At 52.4% G+C, this 17,077-nt stretch overlaps 1 long non-coding RNA gene and 1 pseudogene across 2 annotated transcripts in view; both read right to left on the bottom strand.

Moving 5' to 3' along the window:
• The window catches only part of LOC129006836 (uncharacterized), a 31,097-nt gene extending 27,545 nt beyond the window's left edge, over nucleotides 1-3,552 (bottom strand). Inside the window, exons 1-2 of one of the 2 annotated variants that reach the window (XR_008492098.1) lie at nucleotides 2,190-3,552; nucleotides 795-1,620 (exon numbers count right to left, since the gene is read on the bottom strand). This is a non-coding gene — a long non-coding RNA (uncharacterized LOC129006836). The remainder of the gene's footprint in view (nucleotides 1-794; nucleotides 1,621-2,189) is intronic. The other variant, XR_010127416.1, reaches the window with a different exon arrangement.
• A 1,640-nt stretch (nucleotides 3,553-5,192) lies between these two features.
• Nucleotides 5,193-17,077, bottom strand: part of LOC129006834 (isoleucine--tRNA ligase, cytoplasmic-like) — a 77,743-nt pseudogene continuing 65,858 nt past the window's right edge.

Genomic DNA, 17,077 nt, shown 5'->3' with positions numbered 1-17,077 from the left:
TCTTCTCCATGCCAGCCCTCAACCCCACCTTCAAGTGCTTTTGTGGTAGAGCTGTTCTCCAGAGGGCAAAGAAAGAAAATTCCTCTTCTGAGACACCCTCAGGACAACTGTAGAAATCCTTCACACAGCATCCAGATGGGACCCCTCCCCAGCCCAGGGCAGGGGACATGGTCCTCTGCCACCTCCTTCCAATATCCCAGACCCCACTGCTAAATTCCCTATATTGCCTCAGGACCCACCATACTCTTTCTAGCTCCCACTCCCTCTCTTCTGTCTGCCATTCTCAGAAGCATCCCCTGAGTTTTGAGAGAGAGAGGGGCTTTCTCAATCCCCAGGAAGACACAGACCAGCTCAGAAAACCCCACCCCCACTGAACCCAAATGCAGACTTCATAGCTCCAAGGGAATTGTGACAAGCTAGTGGGAAAATCTTCTGCCAGCATGGATGGTAGGATGCTTGAATTCCAAAGATGACAGTGTCCCAAGTCCTTCTAGAAAAAGGATCATTAACCAGTCTAGGAAGACTTAATGCTGGGAAAGGAAGCTCTGGAAGGCCTTATCTCTCCTGCCCTTTCAACCCAGGCAAGGGACCTTCCTTCGGCTCGCCCAGAGAAAGGCTCCACAGAAGTCATATCTAAACTCTTTAGCCATAGGACCCTGTCTTCAAATGAACTAATGTCACATACTCCCAGGATAGAAAACTGCTGAAAGTGGGGCTGCCCTGGGTGTGGGGTGGGGCCAGAGCCTGCCCTGCTTTGCCAGATGCTGAGCACCCAGGCTGTGTGCTGTTGTTACCTTTATTCCCATGATTGCGTCTGCCGTCACCTGCTGCACAGTGAAGGATTCCATTTGTCCTTCTAGAAGATGGACATAATTTTTCTCTCTCACTCCGTCCTTACCTGGCCCACAGCCTGTGCCTTTTGGGGTGGAGTGGGACATCCCAACCTGGGGACAGGGACATTTGGAGAGGAGCCCCAAGAAGAGTTGCCATCTGGGACCCTCTATCTCCCAGTGTCTATCTGGCAGTGTCCCAGGACACTGCCAACACTGAGCATCCTTTTAGTTCCACAAATTCTTGCTAGGCCCCCATAAAGATTCGCCCAGCCTCCTCTTCCCCTAAGCTCCCACGTGCTAGAACCCCAAAGCCATGAGGGGCCTCTCTCAGGCCAGAAGGAGCTCTGGGATCCCAGCCCTCAGCAGAAGGCTCCAGGCTTTCCCACCTGCTCCCAGCTCCTCTGAGGAAGTTGATGGAGCCTGCAGAGCTGGGCTAGAGGAGGTTTCCTTTCCCCAGAGCGGGGCTGGGGGTACGGGTGGGTGGCCTGGAATGTGCTCTCTCACCCTCCTCCTGCCCAGGTGGTGAGCAGCCAGAGCCCCCAGCCCTCCAGCTCTGAAGGAAAGCTCCTGTGAGCCAGAAGGACAGGACAGCTGCCCCCAGTAGGGTCCCCTTCACACGCCATCTCACCCCAACTCAGACGCTAAAAATGGTTCTCTGGTTTTCAGCCTCGGCGCCTGCCCACAAATTAGTGTCTCCAACACAGCCTCTTGGGACATGACTTTAGGGAGGCCCCTGGGGGAGCTAGGAGGCCCCAGTGAAGGGAGATGGTGCTGGCAAAGTCACTTTCTGAGGAGACAAGAGTGGATAAGGCCCCCCTCCCAGCTTCTGGGACACCTCCCCGCCCCACGAAGGCCACCCAGCCTCAGTGTGACAGCCCTGTTGTCCTCACCATGGCAGAAGAACAGACATTATTTCCACCACACTGGGGCACGCTCCCCTCACCTCCACCTCCACCTCCACCTCCAGTTCTGTCAGCTTTACCCTCAGCCACCATCCCGGGCACTGCTCTGCTGGAAGAGAATGCAGCAACAGGAGAAGGGGCAGCCAGCCCCACGCCCTCCCGCTCAGGGTCCAGAACCCACCTTGCCAAGCCTGGGCTCCCGCAGTCAGCCCACAAGCACGGAGGCCAATGGGGAAGCCAAGTCAGGGAAGCCCGGTCTCCCTGCTTGCCTGATATTTAGTCTCAGACTCTTCTTCCCTCCCCAGTCCCGCAACGGTCAACTTCGAAGGGGGTGAACCCTCTCCGGGATGCCCACGCCCCAGGGCACCAAGCGAGCAGGTGCCCTGCTGAGGCCAGGACTGGGCGCTAGCCAGCAGCCCGCAGGACCAGGTGGGTACAAGGGAGCAGTACTCACAGGTAAGCCGTCAGGAGGTCCAGGTCCCCTGGTACGGCGGACAGCCGGAACTCAGAGCAGTCGGCAGACAGCACGATGCCATCCTCCTGGCAGTGGCAGGGGGCCGGGCAGGCGGTGGGCCCCGGGTCGGGCTGGGGGGCGCCGCCGGCGCTCCGGGAGGCTCACAGAGCGGTGCAAAGCCACAGCGTCCGGAGCCCGGGCGGGCTGGGCATCTCGGCGGCCGGGCTGCTGGGGCCCCTGGAGGCCGGGCGCGCAAAGGCACGGGCGTGGTGGCCGCAGCTGCTTCTTCCCAGTCCCAGCGGGCTGCACCGTTGGTGGGGACCGCCCCGGGGGCTCTACTGGGTGTCGGCGGCGGCGGTGGGAGCGCCGGGACAGTGCAGTCAGACAGGCAGGCATTGTTGAGTCATCTTCGTTATTCAGTTTCACAGGCGGGGCTTGGCAAGGGAGGGAGACCCAGCCGGAAGAGGAGTCAAGGAAACTTTCTACTCTGCGGCTCGCTCCCCTTCCCTTCTTCCTTCGGAGCTGGCAGGAATTTCATCCAGGAAACAGAAAAAAAAAAAAAAGGAAAAAAGCAAAGAAACCCAAGCGAGCAAAGCTCAGCCCGTCAGAGACCTGCACTTGTTTGGAAAGAGTGTCCCAGAGACTTGGCTGCAGGGCTGGGGACCCTCTTGCCTTTAGGGACAGCCACGGGGACACATGGGACCCAGAGGAAGTCTCTGAAAGAGACCTTGGGGCTCCCATAGCCCCTCATGCCTCCACCACGTTTCACGCTGGAGGAAACTTCGAGACCCAACAAGGTGACACAGCTGATGGGGCATCCCCAAAGCTGGAACTCGTCAGCCCTCCTCGGCCTGTCTCCTAGTACAGGAGAGAGGGGAGTGAGGGGCTACCCTGGAAGAGGCCAGGCTGCGGAGGGTTCCACTGCAAGCTGGGATGACCCGGCAGTGGGCAACCAGGAGCAGTCTCCTCACTGAGAGGCCGTGCCTTGACTCCAAAGAAACGGGTGTGGAGTTCCACCCGCTGAGTGCACCGTGGATGGAAATGCACTCCCGCAGCCTCTGTCAGGTTTACGGGGACCACCTTGTTCCCTGCTCCCAGGACCTCGGGAGGCTGAGGGACTGCGTGCAGCTCAGCTGGTTGCCAGAGCCCACCACAAAGCAAGCGGATTGGCGCCACCTGGAGGCCGGGTGCTGCAGCTGCAGCTCAACCACCCTGAGGGTGGAATTCCACCAAGTGGCTGACCTGGCCGGCCCCAGAGCCCTGGTGAGCAAGGGGCATGGTGGTTAAAACTGAGGTCAATCCCTGTTCTCTCCTTAGACCATAGTGAGCTGGCTGTGCTTCCTTCACGCAGTCTCTTGCTCTCTCCCCCATGCTGAGCCAAGCCCCAGCGCAGAGCTAGAGCAGGCTGGGGGCCCCCCTCCTTCCTTTTTTGCCCTATCTCCCCATGGTCCAGCCAGAGAGTATACCAGAAACCTGGGACCTCAGAGACATCCAGGATTTCTTCCACCCTGTCCTTCCACATGCCAGGATCCTCTCATCAACACCTCTCCACTCTCTGATAACCTCCCAGGGCTAGAGGGGCTGCATAGCTGGACCAAGAAATGAGCAGACCTAGGCCTCCAGTTGGTGCCATGGTGCTGAAAGTAGATGAGCCTCCTAGGAAGGCCAAAGGATGGGCCTACATGACCAGAAAGACCCACAGATAGAGCCACCTCTGCCCTATGGCAGAAGGCTACCGCAGGCCAGCTGCACTTCCTTCACTCAACCATAGCCTTGGCTCCATCTCATTTGCAGCTCCTGCTTCTCCAATGTGAGATTTTCCCAGAGTGGAAAAGCTATGGTTGAGCCCTGTTGCAACGTCAGCAGCAGCTGCTTGAGACAGACCTGGGCAGCTCAGAGTAGAGCCTCCAGCCTGCTTTTGTGAGGGTCATTAGGGGGCCCACCCTCAGCTCCTGATAAACATGGCATATGGAGGACACCGACATTTAGTCCTCCTGGGAGGGCACCAGTGCTTTAGTCTCGTTCTGGGAAAGCTCTCGGCTGAGCAGCCAGCATGACCTCTGTACCCTTCTTCAACCAGACCTGAGAAGGACCCTCCTGACTTCTGACCCGTTGCACCTTAGTAGGAACTCAGGTTGGCCAAAGAGCTTTTCCCCCCTTCCCCTTGGGGAGACCCAACTCCATTTCAGGGACTCTTGCTCTCATCTGTTCAGGCTTTCTCTGTGTCCTCCCAGGGCCTTCCACAAGGGGCAGTTAGTGTCCAGCATCAGGCACTGCACCTGGAAACTTCCAGCCTGACCAGGGAGGCAGGCAGGAGCTCATGTGGCCAGCAGCAGTCATGCACATGGTATGCAGTGCAGTCCTAGAGTGTGTGGGACAGGCAGCTGCCTCCCCACCTTCTTTTCTGGTCTCTGCTGCTCCTCCTGGTTTTTCCTTTCTCCATATGCCCTCCCTGCTTTCTCCCCCACCTCCTCCTATGTAGAGGGGAGGAAGGAGGAGAGAGCGAAGGAGCAGGGAAAACTTGGCAACTCCACCTGAGGGGTGCCTCCAGTGCCTGCCTTCCGAGTAACAGGGTAGCTCTGGCACCTCCATCCTGGTGGGGGCTGAGGGTGGCCCCTGGGGGCTCTGGCAGGTAAAGAAGGCTGGGGATGGCAGGAGAAGGGAAGTGGGAAACAGGATAAACCCTACTGCATACAGCGTGGTGCATACAGGGTGATGGGGCAGAGGACAAACAATTTGGAGCTGTGATTCTGAATCCAGGGTTTAGCACCACAGAAAACTAGACATGGAGAGACCAAAGTCGGAGGAAATTTAGAAACTGGAGGATTAGCGGAGAGAGGATTGCTTCAGGGAAAAAACCAACAGCATAGGGGCCATAGGTCATCGAGTTCAACCAGACTCCAGGTCCTAGCTTCCATCCCATGGAAGCTCCATGTTTGCCCACGAGACCCACACGCTGGGCCCAGGTCTGAGGACGGACAGACAGAACACACTGAGCTTCATGCTTGGCCACAGGTCTTTATTCCAAGACCCTGTAACTTCGCAGCACAGGGCTCAGTGGAGGCCACCCTTCCAGGGAGGCCCAGGCCCACGTGGATGTGTCGGGAATGCTGTCCCCATCCCACAGGACACTAACCTCTCCTGCACAGTGACCAGTGCCGACTCAGGCAGCCCGTCTGCCAGCGCGCTGTTCAGACAGCTGTAGAGGCAGACATACTGCTTCTGGAGATTGACATAGGGTTAGGAGGCTCACCCCGCCTGCCCCAGTGTAACAGAAAAAGGCTCCCTTGTGTGTCCCAACCCCTAGGGCTCCATCTGGGAGAACGCACAGCGGTCCACAACGCCACCTGGTGGCTACCCAGGTGGTGCTGCCTAGGGGCCTGGGCAGCAGCTCCCTCATCTCCCCGCCCCTTCCCACAGCTGAGCCCCCACGCCCCCACCCCAGCCCCGTCGCCCCGGTCGCCTCTCACCAGCGTTGGGGTCATAAGGCCACAGGCCTGAGACTGCTGCAGGGCCACGTTAAAGACATCCACGGTGCACTCAGACCCTGCCTGCTGCAGCAGCTGCTTCATGGCCAGGAAGGTGCCCAGCTGTGTCGCACCCTTGCTGCAACTGACCTAGAGGTGGATGAGGTACCTAAAGGGGGTGTGGCGGGGGTGTCTGGGGATGTGAGAAAACCCAACCTGGGCGCAGGGACTGAGAAGGGACACCGGACACTTGGTCAGCCAGCCAGCCTGGGCCCAGGGAGGCAAGCGGTAAATTCCCACCGTATTAATGAGGACAGGGTAGGGTATGGAGAAGACAGGGGCATTGTGAGACTGTGTCCTTTTAAACAACCCAAGCAGGGCCCAGGGAGATCTGAGGCTATGCCAGAGGGGCAGGGAGGGGCTTCCAGTGTCCACTCCCCCAAGGCCGTTGTCCAACAACACCTGGAGTGGCTGAGCAGTGTGCCCGGCTTCTTGCTGTTGCCCCGAGAGCAGCACTGGCCTACAGCAGCCAGGAAGGGCAGCAGGGTGGTGGTGGGCAGCTCATGCCCAGGCTCCAGGTATGGAAACTGCAGTCTCTGCACCCCCCTTTCCTTCCTGCTCTCCCCCTGGGGCAAAGACATGATCAGCATTGGTGCTGGAGAGGGCAGAGGGAACCCGCACAGGACTCTTCCCCGACACAGCACCCCATGCCCTGTGGCCCCAACACCTACATGTGTGACCCTGAAGAGGGTACAGAGCCAGCCTGCTGTGCTGCTCTCGGCCACCCAGTGCACTGTCACCATGTCTGTAACTACAGGCTGCATCTCCGTTGGCCAGAATTCCTATGGCTGGGACCAAGTTAGGGCTGCTCAGGCAACTTCCTGAGATCTCTGCCCCTGCCCGGGTTAGACAGCACCACAAACTACCCACCTCCATCCTCAACCCTAACTCCTGAACCTCCCTTCCTCTGCTCTCTTTCTCCATGGCATCGGGTGGGCACAGAGAGACAAGCACATGAGCCCCGTACTGCCACACCAGCTCCTAGAGCTCCTCTGGCCCTGCGGGGCCAGTCAGCACCATATGATCATGGCCAGAGGGCCCACCCTGCAGAGCACAGCTCATTGGCTTCCAGAGACTGAAGGTGTCCCCTGCCAAGCCCACAACTCTGGGAGCCCCCAGCAGCCCCAGCCCGGGAAGTACAGGTGATCAGAGAGGGCAGGAAACAGTGGCAAAACCAGCATCATCTCACAGGGAAGAGCCAGGCTTTGGGCATGTCGTCGGGGGGCTCCCCTCCACCAGAGAAAACTGCCCCTGAGAACGGTCATCTGAGGGAAGACAGTGAGGGTGAAGCTGCCAGAGGCCCCCAGCCCACGCTGGCCCCCTGCCCCTCCACAGGGTCCACAGTGAGACAGGAGACGGGGCTGTCCTGCTCATAGCCAGGCGGGGGTGCGGAAGAGCCAGCCTCGTCCCTGATGGCCTGCAGCAAGAGCTGGGAAGGAGATGGGTGCCCTGAGGCTGGGAGATCCTACTGCAGGGCTGGCTCTGCAGGGGAAAGCTGCCCTTGGCTGTCACCCATTTCCCGGCCTGAAGCGTACCTCGTACTCCTTCAAGAAGCCAGCATTGGCATTGGCTGCCCTCTTGGCACACGCCTGCGGGAGGTTTGTCACAGAGATGGGCCAAGACCTGGTGGGAGGGCTGGAGAGGGAGAAGGCACTGAAGGTTCCCCAGCTCCCCGTCTATTCTGCTCGGCTCTGCCCATGAACAGGAGCAGGGAGCCTGCCTGTGGGAGGCACAGGGAAGCTGGGACTTACTCTGAGATGTTAAAGGGCCCTTCCAGAATCTCGTTCAGTAATCAGCTGTGCAGGAAGACGTACTGGCTCTGCCAGGGGAAAGGGCATCAGGCTGCTCAGCGAGGAGCGAGCGGGGCCTGCAGGGAGATTTTCCAGGCCCTGACCAGCAAGGCAGGGATCAGGTAGGAGAGGAGAGGGAGCCACTGAGAAACCTTCCCTCCACCATCCCATGTTGTCAAAGCTGACAGGGTCCTGTCCCACCTCCCCTTTCACAGAATAGGAAGCACAGCCCAGGTAGGATGGTGATGTGTCTGAAACTCTCTCCCCAGGGTCTTCTGTGTGCCTCATGAGCTCTCTTTCCTGGTCCCTCCTGTAGCCCTGTGGCTACCCCCCTCCCTCCCACGCCTTCAGGGTCCCAGCTGCCCAGCCCAGCCTGCAGGGCCCCCACAAGGGTCTGGATCATGAGGAGCTGGTGCATCCGGAGTGCATACACAGCATGGAACACATCTACCATCTGCTCCTCCTCCAGCTACTGCAGCAGCCTCGACAGGGCCATGAAGGTGCCTGTCTGGCCCATGGCCGCACCGCAGGGACAGCCCCTGAGGAGCTGAATGGGTGAAAAGGCTGCCCATGTCCCCAGCTCTCCCCACAGTCCAAGAGCCCCCCACGCCTCCAGGCCAGGCAGGGGCTCTCCACCCTATGCACTTACCTGCCCTCACCTGCAGTGCACCAGGATGGGTCCCATGCCCTGGGTGGCCCTTGCCTGCTACTGTACCAGCTCCATAAAGGTGAGCAGGGAGCTGGGGGCCTCAAGGATGCTGTGGTGGGGTCAGGTGGTGAACCGCAGTTGCTCCACCCTCCGCTGCTGTTGCTGGACAACCTAAGAAGTGGGTGGGAAGGGGGCAAAGGGGCAGAGGGGCCCTGCTGCTGCTCCTTAGCTTCCTAACTCCAGGTTCCCATGGCCCAGACTTCACACTTTCTTCCCCAGCTGCCTAAGGGCAGGGATGATGCAGACCAACTGTTCCTTGAGGGTGGCAGCTATGTCTCCCCCATCAGGATGCTTCCTGAGCCCTCGGGTCCTTCTCTAGCCTCCTGGGTAACCTCTGCATATAGAGGGTGCCTGGGCAGAGGAGTGATTCGGGTCTCTGGCTTTCCTGCCCCAGGAGTGCACAACCTGGGAAGGAAGTTGGGCACAGGGGGTATGGGGTGAGGCAAGAGCCCTGAGCTGGCATGGAGGAGGTCAGGAACCATCATGTCTCTCCTGTTCTTCCTTTCCCTCACTGTGCAGCCTCAGATAAGCCCTTAACCTTCTCTGTGCCTCTCCACCCCTTCCCTAACACACACTTCCCTGGGTGGTGACTGAGTACTTGTGGTCCTCCGAAAGAGAGGGCTCCAGGGACCCAGGAAGTGAGGCAACCTTCTCAGGGGTCTCAGCTCTAATGCCTGTCCCACCCCTCATCCTTGGGGCAAGCACGTGCTGCAGCTGGAATTCCCGCTTGGTCCACTCATCCTCAGGCTCCTCGGCTAGGAGGTGGATGGTGATGTGACCATGGGTGACCGGGGTAGGGTTGGTCAGCCAGTAATGCTCACACAGCACCTGGGACCAGAAGGTTGAAGAAGGGAAGGGCGGCTGTGGGCCCAGCCCTATCACTGCCGCCCCCTGCTTTACCCAGTCACACCGCTCCCTGCCCACCTTTCTGGTGCCTGCCGCCCTGCTGGGATTCTGCTCTCTGTAATGACCCAGCTCCAAGGCTCCCTCCTCCAGGAGCTGCTCTCCCTTGCCTGGGCTCCGGCATCCTTGCCCTCAGACATCTCATGACTCTCAGGATTCTGAGTCAGCCACTAGGTTCCTGAGCCAAACAGAACAGCCCTTATTCAGCGGCCAGCGGCCCTGGGCTCACTGCTCCAGCAAGAGGACAGACTCGGCAGCCTCTCTGCATGTCCCAGGGCCCTGCGTCTGCCAGGCTTATCGAAAGGAAGGATCCATGATGGTACCTTTGACACCGGCCCTGGGCAGTCCCTACCCCTTGGTGCCTTCTCTGCCCAGGGCAAGAAGCCTGTAGAAACTAAGCCAAGCTGGGAGTTTACATACCTGGTTCCTCCCACTGCCTCCCCATCCCAGGGACCACCCCATCCTGTGTCTGGGTGGGAAGTGGTTCCACCACCCTCCAGGCCTGATTGGCCTCACTCCAGTCTGCCTCGCCTTCCCACGGGAAGATGCCAACGGGGCCATCCCCACAAGGAGAACGTGCGCCACCTGGTGGCCTTTCCAGCAGCCTGCAAGGCGCACTCACCCTCCCGTTCTCCATGCTGATGGTCAGCATGATGATGATGTGGACCTGCTACTCCTGCACCAGCCGCCAAAAGTTCTCCAGCGTTTTCTTGAGAGGCCCCTGAGAGGCAATGAATTCCTGTGGGTGGGCGGGTGTGGCCCTGGGGTGTAGAAGGCAGAGGTCAGGAACATGGTAACGGGCAATGCTTGGTAAGGGGCAATGCTTGGTGTCCAGCACACAGCAGATTTCCAACATTTGACCTCCAGGAGTGAGGATGCTGTGCACACACCTACATGTGTGCACACACAGGAACACGCGTGCACCCAGAATGCAAACCAGAAGGGCTGACTTCAGAGACACCACCCCCGTCCCTGTCCCACCCCAAAGGGACAAGAAAAACCCCAATGAAAACAACAAGATACTGACATGAGTTAAATAGCCCACCAAGGCCACCCTCTTCACCCACCCAGGCCACCCTCTTCACCCACCCAGAGTCACCTTCCTAAAACCAAACTGCATTTCTTCCATGCTCAAAAATCTTCTATGGCTCCCCACTGCCCACCAAATAGAGTCCAAAGCCCTCAGCCTAACAATCAAGCCCTCCTTCATTCAGCCCATTCAGCCCCAGGCTATCTTTCCCATTACATCTCCCACCAGCCAGCACCTCCCCACTCCCTCACCCCTACGCACCCCCCACCACACACACACACACACTGCCTGAATGTTACTGCCTAGCTGTTCTCTGGCCGCTTCTTCCAGTCAACAGAATGTCCTTCCTCTTTCATCACTTATCAAAATGTTACTCATCCTTCAATAAATCAAATGTCTCCTCCTCTGGGTAGCCTTTCTTGATTCCTCAGGTGGACGAAATTTCCCCTTCCTCCATGTGCCCTGAGTACAGTGTTTTTTCCTCTATTACAGCCCTTGTCACTGTGTGTGGTGAATGTCACACACATGCCCACGTGCTCCTTTGAAGGTGGGGAATGTGGCTAACTCAGCTCTGCCTCCTGCATGCCCAGCACAGAGCCCAGCACACAGTAGACCCTTGCTAGACACCTGCTGGATTGAGCTCATGAAGCCCAAGCTGGTGATCTCCTACAGAGCTGTTACAGCTAGTGAAGGCCAGTGTGGCCTGCAAACCAGCCCATCTCCCGAGCCGATCCCAGATCCCATGGACGGCCTCACCGGTGGCCCTTACTGGGATGAACTTGGCGTTGATGTAGTCAGAATGAGGCTCTCCCTCCAGCTGGGTCAGCCTGACCCTGGAGTGGTCGTCTGCAGAAAGTGAAAGCTGTGCATTCAGGTCTGGGCACATGAAGCCCCCCGCCCCCATGCCAAGCCCTAGCCCTCTGCCATGCATCCTCTCCTGCCCCCAGCAGTCACAGGGTAGCACATGTGGGTAACGGTTCTTGGTGGTGTTGGCAGGGTACTCAGCCTCCAGTCTGGGCTGCTCCTTGCCCACCTCCTTCAGCTCCTGCAGGGATCAAGGGCAGGCACTGGTTGCTGAAGTAGACCCATCTCACCCCATGCCAGGAAAGGGGCAGTGGGGGCAAGTGTGCAACTGTGAGTTCTCTCCAGACCTTCAGACAGGTCCCAGTCTTCCCCGCTCTGAGCCCAACGGCGGTGGTAAAGGCCTTACCTCGAATTCCAAAAAGAAAGCCTGGTGCGCGTGAGCACTCTTGGCCTCATAGCTCTGCCTGAGGCCACAATGACCACAGGCTTATGTAACAACACTTAATCCCACTTCAATTACTGAAAGCCTTCTCAAAAAGGATGGATACAAACAGTCCAGACTCCAAAGACTGAAATAAATACCTAACTCTTCAATGCTCAGATATCACTGAACATCCACAAGAATCAAGAGCATCCAGGAAAACATGATCTCACCAAATGGACTAAATAAGGCACCAGTGACCAATTCTGGAGTGATTAAATTATATGACCTCTGAGACAGAGAATTCAAAATACCCATCTTGAGGAAGCCCAACAACTTCAAGATAACACAGAGTAGGAATTCAGAATTCTATCAGATTAATTTAATGAAGAATTAACATTTACAAATCAAGCAGAGGCCAGGCACAGTGGTGCACACCTGCAGTACCATCACTTTGGGAGGCTAAGGTGGGCAGATTACTTGAGGTCAGGAGTTCCACACCAGCCTGACCAACATGGGGTTTAGTAGAAACCCTATCTCTACTAAAAATACAAAAAATTAGCTGGTTGTGGTGGTGCATACCTGTAGTCCCAGCTACTCAGAATGCTGAGACAGGAGATCGCTGGAACCTGGGAGGCAGAGGTTGAAGTGAGCTGAGCTTGCACCATTGCAAGCCAGTCTGGGCAACAGAGTGAGAATCTAGCAGAAATTCTGGGGCTTAGAAACTCAATTGACAATTTGAAAAATGAATCATAATCTCTCAACAGTAGAATTGATCAAGTGGCAGAATGAATCAGTAGATTCTAAGACAGGCTATATGCAAGCACACAGTCCAAGGAGAAAAAAGCAAAAATAAATAAAAGAGAAGGAAGCACTATTACAAGATCTAGAAAATAATCTCAAAAGGGCAAGTCTAGTAACCATTGGTCTTAAATAGGACGTAGACGGAGAAACTGGCGTAAAAGTTTATACAAATAAATAATAACAGAGAACCTTCCAAACTTAGAGAAAGACATGAATACCTAGGAACATGAAGATCAAGAACACTTAGAAGATTCAAGCCAAATAAAACTACCTCAAAGTATACAATAAGCAAACTCTCAAAGGTCAAAGATAAAGAAAGGATCCTAAAAGCAGCAAGAGAAAAGAAGCAAATAACATAAAAAGGAGCTCCAATAAACCTGGCAGCAGAGTTCTCAGTGGAAACCTTACCAGCCTGAGGAAACAGAATGACATTCAAAGTATTAAAGGAAGAAAAATTTTGGACTAGAATATTATACCCAGCAAAATTATCCTTCAACATAAGAAGAAATAAAGACCTTCTCAGACAACAAAAGCTAAGGGATTTTGTCAACACCAGACCTGTTTTACAAGAAGTTCTTCAATGTGAAAGAAAAGGGCATTAGTGAGTAACAAGAAAGCAACTGAAGATATAAAACACACTGGTAAACTTAAGTACACAGACAAATACAGAATAGCTTAACACTGTAATTGCATTATTTAAACCACTCATATCATTAGCAGGAAGACTAAAAGACAAATCTATCAAAAATAATGATGACGGCCAGGTGCAGTGGCTCACACCTGTAATCCCAGCACTTTGGGAGGCTAAGGTGGGTGGATCACGAGGTCAGGAGATCGAGACCATCCTGGCTAACACGGTGAAACCCCATCTCTACTAAAAATACAAAAAATTAGCTGGGCATGGTGGTGGGTGCCTGTAGTCCCAGCTATATGGGAGGCCAAGGCAGGAGAATGGCATTAACCCAGGAGGCGGAGCCTGCAGTGAGCCGAGATCATGCCACTGCACTCCAGCCTGGGCGACAGAGCGAGACTCCATCTCAAAAAAGAAAAAAAAAATGATAATAATAGTGACAACATGGGAGGCCAAGGTGGGCGGATCACTTGAGGTCAGTAGTTTGAAGTGAGCCTGGCCAACATGGCAAAACCCCGTCTCTACTAAAAATACAAAAAATTAGCCAGGCATGGTGTTGCACACCTGTAATCCCCACTACTCAGGAGGCTGAGGCATAAGAATCACTGGAACCCAGGAGGCGGAGGTTGCAGTGAGCTGAGATCATACCACTGAACTCCAGCCTGGGCGACAGACACTTGACCTCAAAATAATAATAATAATGACAATTTCTTAAGAGATAGATGATATAAAAAGATGTAATTAGAGAAACCCTCCCCCCCCAAAAAAGGCAAAAAACAGCCATTGAGGCAAGGGAAGATGGAGTAAAATTGTAGAGTTTTTTTAAGTTTTCTCTTTGCTTGTTTGCTTTTTTCCTTTTTTCTACTCAGTGTTAAGTTTTCATCAGTTTAAAATAACTAGTTATAAGCTGTTACTAGCAACTCTTATAATTACCACAAAGCAAAGACCTATAATAGATACACAAGAAATAAAAAGCAAGAAATTAAAACATATTACCAGGGAAAATCACTTACAAAGACAGAAAGGAAGTAAGAAAGGAAGACAGGACCAACAAAACAACCAGAAAAAATTAACAGAATGGCAGCAGTAAGTTCTTACCTATCAATAATAACACTGAATGTCAATGTACTAAGTTCTCCAAATCAAAAGACATAGAGTGGCTGAATAAATTTTTAGAAGATGTAACTATATGCTGCCTACAAGAAACTGTCTTCACCTATAAAGACACACATAGACTGAAAATGCAGGGATGGAAAAAGACATTCCATGCAAATGAAACACCCCCAAAAAGAGCAGGAATAGCTATGCTTATTTCAGATAAAATAAATTTTTCAGTCGAAACCTATGAAAAGAGACAAAGAAGGTCATTATATGATGATAAAGGGGTCAATTCAGCAAGAGGTTATAATGATTGTAAACATTAATGTACCCAGTGCTGGAACACCCAGATAGATAAAGCAAATACTGTTAGGATAAAGAGAGAGAATTCCCAATACAATAACAGCTGGGGACTTTGACACTCCACTTTCAGCATTGCATAGAAAATCTAGACAGAAAATCATCGTCAACAACAAAAACCCTTATCAGACTTAATCTGCATGATAGACCAAATGGACCTAATAGACATTTATAGAACAGTTAATTCAATAGCTGCAGAATACACATTATTCCCCTCAGCACATGAAATATTTTCAATGATAGACCGTATGTTATGCCACAAATCTTAACAAATTTTTAAAAATTCAAATAATAGCAAGTAATTTTTCTGATCACAATGCAGTAAAACTAAAAATCAGTAATAAGTAGAACTTCGGAAAGTAGAGATATTGACCGGGCACTCACACCTATAATCCCAGCACTTTGGGAGTCTGAGGTGGGTGCGTCACTTGAGTTCAGGAGTTTGAGACCATCCTGGCCAACATGGTGAAACCTCGTCTCTACTAAAAATACAAAAATTAGCTGGGCATGGTGACACGTGCCTGTAATCCCAGCTACTCAGGAGGCTGAGGCAGGAGAATCGCTTGAACCCGGGAGGCAGAGGTTGCAATGACCCAAGATTGACCCACTGCACTCCAGCCTGGGCACCAGAGGGAGACTCCATCTCAGAAAAAAAAAAAAAAAAAAAAAGAAAGAAAGAAAAGAAAGTATACAAACAATAAAAACACATGGAAATTTGACAACATGCTTCTGAACAACCACTGGGTCAATGAAGAAATTAAGAAGAAAATTAAAAAATTTCTTGAAAGAAATGGAAATGAATACACAACAGAACGAAACCTATGGTATACAATAAAAACAGTGCTAAGATAAAAGTTTATTAGAATAAATGCTTACATCAAAAAAGTAGAAAAGCTTCAATTAAACAACCTAACAATGCATCTTAAAAAGCTAGAAAAGCATGGCCGGGTGTGGTGGCTCATGCCTGTAATTCCAACACTTTGGGAGGCCAAGGCCAATGGATTGCTTGAGCTGAGGAGTTTGAGACCAGCCTGGGCAGCATGGTGAAATTCCATCTCTACAAAAATTAGCCAGGCATGATGGTGCACACTTGTAGTCTCAGCTACTTGGGAGGCTGAGGTGGGAGGATTGCTTGAGCCTGGGAGACGGAAGTTGCAGTGAGCGGAGACTGTGCCACTGCACTCCAGGCTGGGTGACAGAGGGAGACCCTGTCAAAGAACTAGAAAAGAAAGAGCAAACCAAACCCAAAATTAGAAGAAAAGAAATAGTAAAGATCGAGCAGAAATAAAATTGAGACAAAAAATACACAAGATAAAAAGTTGGAGTTTTGAAAAATCTACAAACTTTTAGCCAGATTAAGAAAAAAAGGAGACAAGAACCAAATAAATAAAATCAGAGAGAAACAGGAGACATTACAACTAAACCCCAGAAATTCAACGATCACTAGAGGCTGTTATAAGAAGCTCTATGCCAATAAATTGAAAAGCATATAAGAAATGGATAAATGCTTAGACACATACAACCTAAAAAGATTGAACCATGAAGAAATCCAAAACTCAAATAGACCAATAACAAGACTGAAGCCTATAATAAAAAAAGTCTCCTACCAAAGGAAAGCCCAGGATCTGATAACTTCACTACTGAATTCTACCAAACATTTAAAGAAGATCTAATACCAGTCCTATTCAAACTATTCCAAAAAATCAAAGAGAAGGGAATACTTTCAGATTCATTCTAAGAGGCCAATATTACCCTGATAACAAAACCAGAAAAAGACACAACAAAAAGGCTGACCCAGTGGTTCACACTTGTAATTCCAGCACTTTGGGAGGCTTAGGCAGGAGGATTACTCTTGGTCAGGAGTTTGAGACCAGCCTAGGCAACATAGCAAGACCCTGTCTCTACAAAAACAAAAAAAAAATTTAGTTGGCTGTGGCGGCATGTGTCTGTAGTTCGAGATACTCAGGGGTCTGAGAGAGGGAAAACTGCTTATGTCCAGAAGTTTGACTTTTTGAGGTTACAGTGAGCTATGATCATGCCACTGTACTCCAGCCTGGGTGACAAAGCAAGACTCTTGTCTCAAAAAAAAAAAAAAAAAAACAAAATGGTAAATTTTTGGTATATTTTACCATAATAAAAATAAAGGAAGTTAGCTGGACTACAAAAAAATAAACTTCCTTCAATTCAGAATATGGGAGGAGTTCATACTGTTGAGATAATGGGAAGGAAAATACCATGAAGTAATAAGAGATTGATAATACTGCCCAGGTCAAGATACTCACAACATATTGCCAATAAGAAAAGGCATTGCGAATCTCCCACTGACATAGAAGGAAATGACCTATATGACCTAATATGATAACCTTTTACCAGTGATACGGTTTGGCTCTGTGTCCCCATCCAAATCTCTTGTTGAATTGTAACCCCTAATGTTGGAAGAGGGATGTGGTGGGAGGTGATCTGATCATGGGGGTGGATTTCCCCCTTGCTGTTCTCGTGATAGTGAGTTCTCACGAGATCTGGTTGTTTGAAAGTGTGTAGCACTTCCCTCTTCGCTTTCTCTCTCCTGTCACCATGTGAAGATGTGCTTGCTTCCCCTTCGCCTTCGGCCATGATTGTAAATTTTCTGAGCCCTCCCCAGCCATGCCTCCTGTACAGCCTGTGGAACTGAGTCAATTAAACTTCTTTAAATAAACAGTCCAGTCTCAGGTAGTTTTTTTTTTGAGACAGGGTCTCTCTCTGTTGCCCAGGCTGGAGTGCAGTGGCGCAATCTCAGCTCACCGCAACCTCCGCCTCCTAGGTTCAAGTGAT

Source organism: Pongo pygmaeus, chromosome 8, assembly GCF_028885625.2.
Source record: "Pongo pygmaeus isolate AG05252 chromosome 8, NHGRI_mPonPyg2-v2.0_pri, whole genome shotgun sequence".
Lineage (NCBI taxonomy): Eukaryota > Metazoa > Chordata > Mammalia > Primates > Hominidae > Pongo > Pongo pygmaeus.
The sequence above is the reverse complement of the archived record's forward strand: the minus strand, read 5'-3'. Positions and strand labels throughout refer to the sequence as shown.